Below are 10,983 nucleotides of genomic sequence, written 5' to 3'. Positions count from 1 at the left end.
GAACTGTCTCCCGAGGCCAACCTACAATTGAAAAATAAGATACATTATTCTCTTTTTTTTATATTGTTTTGAATGGTGATATTCTGTCTTTTATAAATCGAAACCTGAAATATAGAAGTGTTTAGTTGTGAAGATGATATTATCAAGCAAAGATATGTTTATTTGCAGTTAGCTACAACAATACTTATTATAGTTTGATAAGCCTAAAAGACTTTTTTACTTAGGTTTGAATATTCAATTTTTTCCCCTTATTGACAGAAGAAATTGCTTTAGAAACTTCTAAAACGTTATTCTGCCCTTCAGAAGTAAATTTGCAATAATTTTTGGTCATTACAATGCACATGGAATCTTATGCTAATTTAATGATGTCTCATTGCTAATTCTCTTACTTTCATGCCTTGATAGAGGATGTCATCTATCCCATTAACTTGTCATGGCCATTGCCTGCAGGACTGCTTAAGTCTTATCATCCGGACTGTTTAGGCTAAGATGATTCTCTACTGGAAAGTAAAGATCAGTGGGCTTACGGTAAGTTACTGTTATCATTGGTAATAATTTCTATGTTCATTCTAATATATCACCTTTCAGGATTTAGACTTTGCTCATTGAACTCCTTGACATATTTCAAACTCTACAACTGATCTCTTTACAGAAAAAATAATTTTATTTCTTGTGATTGTACAAAAGGCACAATTGAGCTCAAGACCCCACTGTACTTGATCATTGAAACACCCCATCTTTGACTTCGCTCTAATTTTTTCAAACTCATCACTACGCAACATCAATTTCAAATCGGAAAATTAGTGTGTAAAATAATAAGCAAAATCATTACTGTAAATGTGATAATCATCCTCTGAATGCATGTGAAATCAATGAACCACAACAAGCAAACAAATATTCAAAAGCAAACACACTCATAGAGCATACAATAAGTTTGCGAAATTACTGTGCAACCTAAATGTCTATTAATCCTCTGGAATGCAGCGTCAAGGGATGAAAGAAGAATAAAAACTCACCATTGGCTAAGAACACGGGATGAAGCCTGTCAGTTTCACGGGTGGCGGTGGTGCGTTTGGGGGTTTACGCTCCAGTCAATTTCAAGGTTTGAGGGATAAAAATTCCGGTTTGTGTGACTGTTTTTTGGGTTGGCGAGAAGGGGCGACGGCAATGGAAGGACTGATTTAACCGCGAGGTCATTGGTCCAAGTTACGGTTCTTTGTTGGGTTTGCGATTTGGGAATTGGGGCAATGAAATTGATTGGGGGAAAAATTGGATGTTTTACGATTTTGCACCTTGGGGTGGTAAGTGTCTTTTTTAAAGTTTTTCACTGCCATAAATAGAGTTTAACACCTCATGTTTTATAAACTCCCAAAGCACCCTGCATAAGTGCATAGTGTATACCAAGCGCAGCCTCCTGCCGAGCCATGAGCCGACTCCCCCATGTTCAACTACTCGTTAATAACTTTTCGAGCAGTCACAGCTTCAGACGAGTCGACCAAGCCGGCTCGTGAGCCACTTGACTTGTTTTGACAATCTACTATGACTTCATCAAGTTCATCAGTGCCTCTTTTAACGAACTTATACCTCCTAGACAGACTTACTTGCCCACTGCCACCCAATTATTCAGTCTATCCACTTCCTATAACCATTGATGGATATTTTCTCTCTGCACATCCAAGAATTTTGGTGGGCCTTTCGGACCTACTGTGACACATTACACCATCAAGATTTCAGTCCTATGGAAGAGTCATGGTAGAGGTACTGGTAGGGGTAAACCAGTATGTCAGGTATGCAACAAGGTAGGACACACAGTAGTGCAGTGCTATCATAGGTTTAATTCTACCTATAATGAACTCCACCTCAGGGTGCATCCTTACCTCAGTTTGGAGAGTCTGGTTCAGATCTCAATCTGGTGTTAACTGGTGGCATTCTTTTGGAAGTAATCTGCCCTTTGGAGGTCATACTACCTTATTCTCCACTTCACAACAAGTTTCTCCACAGTCATACTATCATGTCCCTATCAGTAGTCACACTTCTGTCCAACCAGCCAGTTTTTCCAGTCCCTAGCCAACAACCTACTACCCAATCAAGTCTACCATACGACATCTTTCCACTCCACAACCACCCCAACACAAACCAATCTCTTAGTTCCTAATGTCCAAACACAACAACCATAGTCAGGATTACTTAATCTCTCACCAATACCTTACTCAACCTCAACCTCACATACCACCTATGACTATTTCCCCACCACACCACCTAATCTAGCTTGGTACATAGACTCAGGAGCACTGACCATGTTACCTATGATCCTCACACTAGTAGCAAGCAGTGGCTATGATGGTATTGATCAACTACAAATTGGGAGTGGTGAGTCTCTCCATATCCCATGTTGGTTTCACTTTATTACCCAGCTCATTACATTCTAAATATGTATACTAAGAATGTCTTATGTTGCCTAGAAAACTTAAGAATCTCCGTAGTTCTCAAAATTTACAAAAGATAACATTGGGGGTGAATTTAACTCTAATTGCTGTCTTGTTAAGACAAGGACACCCGAACAGTGCTGTCTGCAGGAGACTTAAAGCTCTTGTATCATTGCCATCCCCTCTACCTTGCATCTACTCATGGGTTTTCACATAATCCCTCTACTGTCCTGATAATAGTTTCTCCTCATTTAAACCAACCATATTTCCATTCCCAAGATTTTAGTTCCACATTATGAATAAGTCTTTGAACTCTAGCATATCTCCTATGTAACTTGAGTGTATCTCTGCTACTAATTGTAAATCCAGCACTCTTGATTTTAGTTTACAGCCAATATTATTGACCAATAGTGAATTTCTGCTTCTAATTGTAATTCAGCTTCAATAAATAAAAGTTTTCAGTGTATTTGAATAAAAATACTCTCTCTGATTCTGATGTGTACATTGTCTGCTTTATCACATAGTGATTCTAATTCTATTCTGCTCAGTCTACTGTGCCTGTTGCAAATAATGTGCTTCAACATCTCAATGTATTTGAAAGAACAAAATGCTTCTGATTTCTCTACATTGTCGGAATCATCACTAAATACCCATAATCACCACTCTGATCAATATTGTTTGTCTGCCAAATTTGATTCTGCTCGACCTTCTTTAATTACTGCTCCACTTCTCCTATATGTCTTCAGAATAAATGATTCCTACATCCACTCTTCAGGCGTATAGATTATAACCAACACAATGGAATTTTTTAAACCAAATCTATGAAGAAGAGACAAGGCACGTTCAACTACCCAGTGTAAAAATCTCATGAGTACTTGAGTATCTTCCTCTTCATATATAACCTGTTGATCTCCCACACCTCTGACACCTCCATCCACATCAGAACACTTCATAATGAATTCTTCTTCACTGTCTCTATTGTTAGTTGTTGCATACAAAACCTATCATTTAGTAATATTGCCTTGTATCTATATTCTCAAATGTGAATTGCTCAATGGCAAGTTGTCCATTGGATTGTCCCTGCATGTTGATTCTATAAAGTGCTCAATACTATATCACAAGAGCTATAGACAATTGGACTACATGGAACTTCAGAATATGTGGAAGAGCTTGTAGGGGTTGGTAATTGGTTTAATAATTCCTGTATATTTGTCATATCGCTCTTAAGTAACCCTTTAGATGTGGAAACGGAGGCTCGCCAATAGTGATTTTACAAAAAATCCTTTGTAGAAAGATTGTAAATTAGCTCAAGCTTCTTGAGTTTGGAAGGATTTAGTATGTGTTAGCACGATCCGATTGGTGAATGTAGTGTAGGTTCTGTCACATTGGTTAGTGATGTAGTGTTTGTGTGACTTAACTCTTGGTGGAGAGTTCGAACACCATTGTTTAGGTTTCATGTGTTGGTGTTGTTAATAATGCGATTAAAGTGAAATGGTACTTTGAGAGAGTAATGAGTAAACAAATGATTATGGATGTGAATTGCCATATCAATGAATTCTTGGTATGATTTTGCTTCTTAGTTTTAAGGATTTTATAAGATCACTTTATGAAGATTTTAGCTCAATTTATAATTAGTTTCTATTAGTTAAAGCAAGTTCGTTCTTAATTGGTTGTTATCATGCCTTGGTCAATTTAAACAAATAGGTTAGTTATAAACGTGTAGTTTCATGGTTAGTAATCAAGATAAATATATTTTAATTGTTAATTAGTCCGTTCATGTTTAGTATGAAAATGTATTTGTAGCTTAGATAATAAGAATGTGCAGAGTAGTTTAGGAGTAGTTATAAATTTAGTGCGATGAGAAGTATGAAGTTAATAGTATGTAAACTCCTAGCTAAAACCCTGCTAATTTCCGATCTTCCAAAAGATTCGAGAAAAATCTCTACTTGCGATCTGACTGGCAAGTGTTAATCAGAGGAACTTCATTACATATGATATCATAACATGCGGGACAGCGCGACGCAAAAAAAAAAGGACATATACTAGACAAATAATCACTTACATCCGCCCTAAACATCTTACTAACCCCAGACCATCCTTTTGACGCAAATCAATCTAGACGTGTTCCTTTACATATGATGCTCCTGCACAGCTTGTTCGTATATGTGCGTGTCCACCCTTCTCCTGTACGTTTAAACACCCAAACCACGGCATGATCATAGATGCCTGCTTACATGACCGACTTTTAGCCCGATCGACCCAGCTGTACCAGGAAGTGCAACTAAAAGCGGGGGATGAACCCGCCATACTCGGCGCTGAGGGAAGCGCAGTAGTAGGCTTCATTCGGTGTGATGTCATCCTTCAATCAATGGTACTTGTTAGAGATAGTGCCGATTGAGATAGCGGTACCTCCCCTACTTTATTAAACATGACCGTCGATATGATGGTAGACCTAGTTTGGCCCCTGATTCAGATATTGAACACATTGCCCGTAAATGTCTAGACAAAACCAGATACGAGCCCGCCGACATTGGAGAATTTAGCTAAAAGCCCACCACAACATTGCAAGTTACACAAATACCCCCCCACCGAACACATCATCACCACAAGCAGCTAGTAGACGCCGCAACACCTAAGCGAGGGGCGAAAATAATCTCAAACAACAAACATAGAGGACACGGAGAGGTAGTAGAGAACGTATCCATAAGAAGGCAACAAAGCCGCGCGCTCCCCCCGAACCCGACAAGTACAAGCTAAAAGTGCCGCCGACCGTGACATCATCTTAATGGCACAAATCGCCCTGGACAAAGGGGGCCGCGGTCGTGGGGCCGCGAAAGGGACGGCCTTTGGGTCCAAGCCATGGGATCTTGGGTTCATCGCGGCTAGTCTACGCAAAGTGCCTGCAGCCTCGCTCAAAGACGGAAGCTTGAAGGATTCCGAACAGCCCAAGGGCCGCGAAGTCTCATCCAAACTCTGGCTAGGGCGAAAGCTAACGAGTAGCTTACTCATACAACTCCGAGTTTTATAGTCGAGAAACTCTGCCAGAAAACGGCGTCCACGCCGATTTAATTCTAACAACCAGACCTCGGTCCGTACAGGTATTCCACTGCCGGAATGTGAACTCTGAGGGCAATGGCATCTTCCCCGAAGAGGCTGGGCAGGCAACGAAGACTCTGCGTCGCAGATGACCGTCTTGGCTTCACGGCTAAAAGACTGATCCTCGCGAAAGTCATTCACGGACCTCAAGGCAATGTTCCCATCCATCTGCCCAAGACTCGACAATACAAAGATACACATCCCCCCCCCAAAAGACCCTAGGGTGGTAAACGAAGGAGAGGAGATTGGGTAGTCTGTGATGTGCCGGTCTATCCAAACTAGAGCCACTCTGCCACGCTACGACGATAAGTCGCCTAGCTCTATAATAAGGACTGCGCTTACCCTTTTAGGCGCAAGTTCCGGCAACACATCCACTGACTTGAACTCGGAGTGCCTACGATTAATACTAAAGTTGGTTCCGAGTAGCTTTTACCGCTATAGAAATAATCACTATATTGGAGCACAATAAACGAAAAAAATGGGTAATTACTTTTAAAAATAGATTACGTTGTAAAGATGATTATAAATACTCACTTTATAAAGGAATATCTAAAAGTATGATACGTACTTCTAAAAATCAGCTATTTCTCAAAGTTGAATTTACTTTGGAAGAAGAATAACCTATATATAATTCTGCAAACTACAAAATTAAATTTAATAAGACATTCATTACTTCATACATATGAAGAATAAAGAATTATAAAATTATAATACAAAAAATACATTCCATTGCCCCTCATTGATCAACAACAATCAATGTCACCACCATTAATAGATATCGCTTTGAACCTGATATGCTCTTTTTACCAACGAGAACCAGATTGTCTCTTGCAAAACGTTGTTAACAACCAACTCGTTTTTTCGAGACAATCATCAAAATGTTACCAACCCAAAAAATCGACTGAAGAATGGCAAGACTGACCCACCATGTCAAAATATCGTTAACCTGTCACCTTTGAAACTGTAGCCGGTGCAGTGCACAACCGTGAAGTGCAATGCTACGAAAGGCAAAACGGCCCAAAGGACATGTAAACTTGTCGTCGCGGGTCTGTTCGGGGCAACTGGTACGTGATTAGATCCGGAATGAGCAATCCAAAAACAATAGAAAGCTTTGCCCTGCGAGTTGTTTCTAGGAGTTGGTCATAATGGGAGCGGGAAATGATCTCAATTCCTAGTGGCTAGGTTGAAGCTTCCTATAGCACTGCCAACTTTCCATCCATGGGGGGAGGACGGTAGGATCGCGAGATGGGCAAGCCGTTGTGCCTTTTCCAACGAAATGCGGGCCAGCTCGTAATTGTAGGTGCACATGGGTTGGGTGCGCACCTCTTGCTGTCAATGAGAGGGGAATGCGACCGCATCAAGCATAATTGACTCACCAATCTGTCTCAACCACCTCCTGTCATGTTGCAAATGTTTAACCTTCTTGTGAGCTGCACCTGTGCGCCGGGTTGCAGGCCCTCAGACAAATGGCAGCGCACAAGAAGCATCCTCCACCAAACCATACAGTCTACCCCGCCAAGCCGGTTGCTTCCTTAGTGGTGCTATCAGACCTCCACGAATCGCTCGTCGGCTCACTAAGGTGGCGTCAAGTCACGGTAAGGTCTTGTGGGGTATCTAACAGAAATCATACTGTTAAGGTACGGAACAAGGCTTGTCACCTAAGATGGGGGGGACGCCTTGGACCTGCGGGTGGGGCCTCTTAGACAAGGGCATACAAGACACATTTCAGACGGATGTGCCAATGTCGACGGCCTAGAGTGGGGGACCTAGCTAGTATGCACTAACCTCCTGAATCCTCAACACACACGCAACTAGATATCGCCCTAAAAAATGATTCTAAGATGTTTAATGTGCATCAGCACATAACATCGCGTGGTGGGTGTGGCGTAGCCTCCACTAACATCAATAGCATCCACATGAAACACTCGTATCGTCCTCACCATTGGTCCTAACACCGCATTAAACACAGTAGTCGCAATTTCCTATTCCCAAAGACCCGCGTCCATCGGTCGTGCCAGATCTACAGTTAAGCAAGCATTTGTCCGGATGCTAGAAAAGGTCTCCCTAAAATACTCGTGTCATCTTCGCAGCGTACGCTATCCAACTCCATGTCTAAACAAAATCCACGAAAAATCAGTTTCCCTCACCGTAACTAACACGTCCTCGAATTATCCCAAAAAAGGACCTTTTGACCGATCGTCACTACTTAGTAGACGTCCAGTCGACTTGAGCGACCTAGTTAACTGTTCATACACAAGTGGTACATAAGTTCCAGCCCGCCCCGAGTCTCGAGTGCTCCGTATCAAAAAAATAGGACAGTTACCTATCAACAGCAAGAATAATAGAGCTCCAGGAATCCTTTAATTCGAAATACCATAAACGATATAACGCAGACACCGATCAAAACTTACATTTTATCGACTACATAGGTCACAAATCATGTAGCGTGGATAGAACAATTTCATTTATCCCTCTTTTGGGTGCGTGCACAGTGCTTTGAGGCAATTTGGGCAGGGTCAAGCAGGGCTTGCTTAAATGGCATCGGAAGGTGGACGGTGAATCTGCACTGCTAGAATCGCACGCAACAGTTCATCCTCCTAGCGCTTGGTTCCTAGTAGATGGAAACCGTAGAGGCTCTAATCGACACTGAGGAAATGTGCTACTCGGTATACGAGTGTAGATGGTTCCTGCTCCCTCAACTTTTTTCCTCCTTACCACTCTGAACACGAACTCAACAGAGGCGTCAACGCTCACAAGGGGTCTCTAATAGTGGGGCGTTTCTCTACCTAGTACTGCCTCGCTCTACCCTGGAGCTTTTACTGTCCCTCTCAGGCCAATTCGCTCTCTCCGCGCCGAAGAGTCATCACGCCTTAGCTTGTATCTATTAGGGAAAACCTCGCTGCTGAAATAACGATAGAGGAGTTTTCCCTATGCTGAACTAGCACTGGCCGGGTTCCCTCGATGACTTCTTCAGCTACTTGGACCAATCTAGTGCTCTAGCTTCTAATGATTGGGAATGAAGTTAAAATTGGGTCAGGTGGGGCTGCGATCTGAAAAAATCCGGAACCCTCGCTGTCATGTCGGCTTGTTTGTTCCTTGCCGGTTTGATGTGAGCATTTGAAGCCTCATTGAGGGGATAAAGACTAGTGAAGCTAGACCCCTGGAGATAAGGCTGCTTACGCGTGAGGTGGAACCTAGGTTGGATGGTGGTTGGATTGAAGTTGTGGGGCTCCGTATAGCAATGCCGTTGCTGATTGGAAGATTGTTCCTGTATGCATACTCGTAGGACATTACGGAGGTTGGTTGTGCTTCACAAAAATAACAATTATGGAAAAAATGGTTACCCCCAGGATTGTATGTTTTGAGTACGGATCGCTCCGGCATCTGGAAGCCCTTGATGCAACGTGCCCCTTGCTCCTCAAAGATATCAGGGGCAGTTCCTCAACCGATGGTCACTAGTGACCATGGCAGTGGGGCAAAAAAAACTCCTGACTTTCGGCCTGTTCTAGATGATTGTGTACAGAGGTGGCCTTGTATACACACCTGGTCACCATCGGTATGGCCACACCGCTAACTTGGAACAAGTCATCTAACCTTGCCCCCTCAAAAATCCCGGCACCCTTCTTGGATGGCTGCCCTGAGGGTGAGGCATTCTAAACCGCAGACAGGTGTTGCAGTGAAGTTTCACTTAAGTCTCGAAGAGTTCCTAACTCGTTCCGTCGCAGAGTATGTGCATAAATTTCCTCCCAGAGCGTCTAACCACAAATAATTCGATGACCTGCATCAGTTAGTCCGGCCTAGAAAACTGAGAACAATTGCCACTTATGGACTGCAATGGGACACTTCCTAAGCATTTCCTTCAACGTTCCGCAACTCTCTAAAATTCCCGCCACAATTTAGAGCGGAAACTAGTAAGGGCTCAGGCGTATTGTTGGTATTTTACCAATGAGTAAGTAAGTGACTGGTTTTAGGAATCCTCTAAGGAATTGGAGGGCCAAGATATAATGACCCTGCTGCCAAGATGAGCCTGTTTGGCTCCATCCTTAAGTGAAAGGAGACAACTTACTTCACGACATCCTTCAGTCACATGTTGAAGGTCTACTGTGGAGCCACGGACCTCTAAAAATGCAAGCAAAGTGGTGTATAGGCTCCTCCTTTCAATTCCCAGAATAATGTTGGCAACAATTGATGCACTAGTTTTGATCTCATAGGCGGTGTCGGACATTGGGTATGGCTACATGAGACGGAATGGGTAGTGTTCGGTCAATGTTGGCTACGGGCACATGTGCGGTCATCCTAGGCAGCCATCCTAACGGGTTTTTTCGAGATCGTCGTACAGTCGGGCATTCAAGACTTCAAAGGTACGAACTCTGCGTAAAAGACCTCGAGTGTGGCATGCACACCAAACACATAAAGCTCACAGCAACGCAGCAGCAATGCAAAGAAAAGTAACTAAATGCAAAACCTAAGAAACATATTATACGAGGCACACGAAACAAACGGATAACAAAAAAACACATCTAAATCTAATAAACATACTCATGAAATTTCAACCACAGAATAGTTTAATCAAAACTAAAGGTTATCAATGCACCAAAGAGAAAAAAGGACTACGTAAGAACAAAAATTACGTCCAAGGAATACAGAAAAAGCAAACAGGGTAAGAAAGGCACAAGTCGGGGCATGCAGGGTCTTCATGGCTCAAGGACACCGAAGGCTTTTGATACAACCAATGGCATTTTGTCTGGGCAAAACAAAACCAAAAACAAAATGGAAACGATTCCAATATCATAAAAAAACACAGTAAAATGAAATTAACGCAAACAACCTACAAAGACTCGATAATTAACTAAAAATCCAAGAGACACAAGCGAGCCGCACAAGTGGAAACGGCCCCAACAAATAATCACAAAAAGAAATATACAAACAATCCAAAACAACAAAGACTAATAACCTCGAATAAAACTAATCACTACCCCAACACACAAATCGAAAGGCACGGCACCCCGGGCAACGGCCCACAATGTTAGTTAGCCGTCGGCACACAAAAATTAACCTAAATACCGTTATGAGGTAACAGATCGAATCCACAGGAGCGAAGACGGAACACGCTAAGGTGATTTGCTAGCGGAGAGAAAATTGGCAATGGATTAATGAAACTAACTAGACTAAATTCAAATAATAGAAATATTGCAATTAACAAACTAATAAAAATGTTGCCGTACGTTTTTGTTCGAGCACGAGACCGACCACACAGTCTCCTCACCCTCTACTACTCCCCATGACACCTACAAAGTAAGGTAAATCAATGAATTGCCTGGCCGGCACTCGAGGAGTAAGCCTCATGCTCGCACAATTCACTCAAGTTCTAATGGTAAGAATATCATTAAACCCGAAAACGCATACCAGCATACCACTAGTGTGATAACGCGATAAACAACTACAATTTGTCAACAACTTA

This window comes from Pistacia vera, unplaced genomic scaffold (assembly GCF_008641045.1).
Source record: "Pistacia vera cultivar Batoury unplaced genomic scaffold, PisVer_v2 Contig445, whole genome shotgun sequence".
Lineage (NCBI taxonomy): Eukaryota > Viridiplantae > Streptophyta > Magnoliopsida > Sapindales > Anacardiaceae > Pistacia > Pistacia vera.
Note: the sequence above shows the minus strand (reverse complement) of the source record.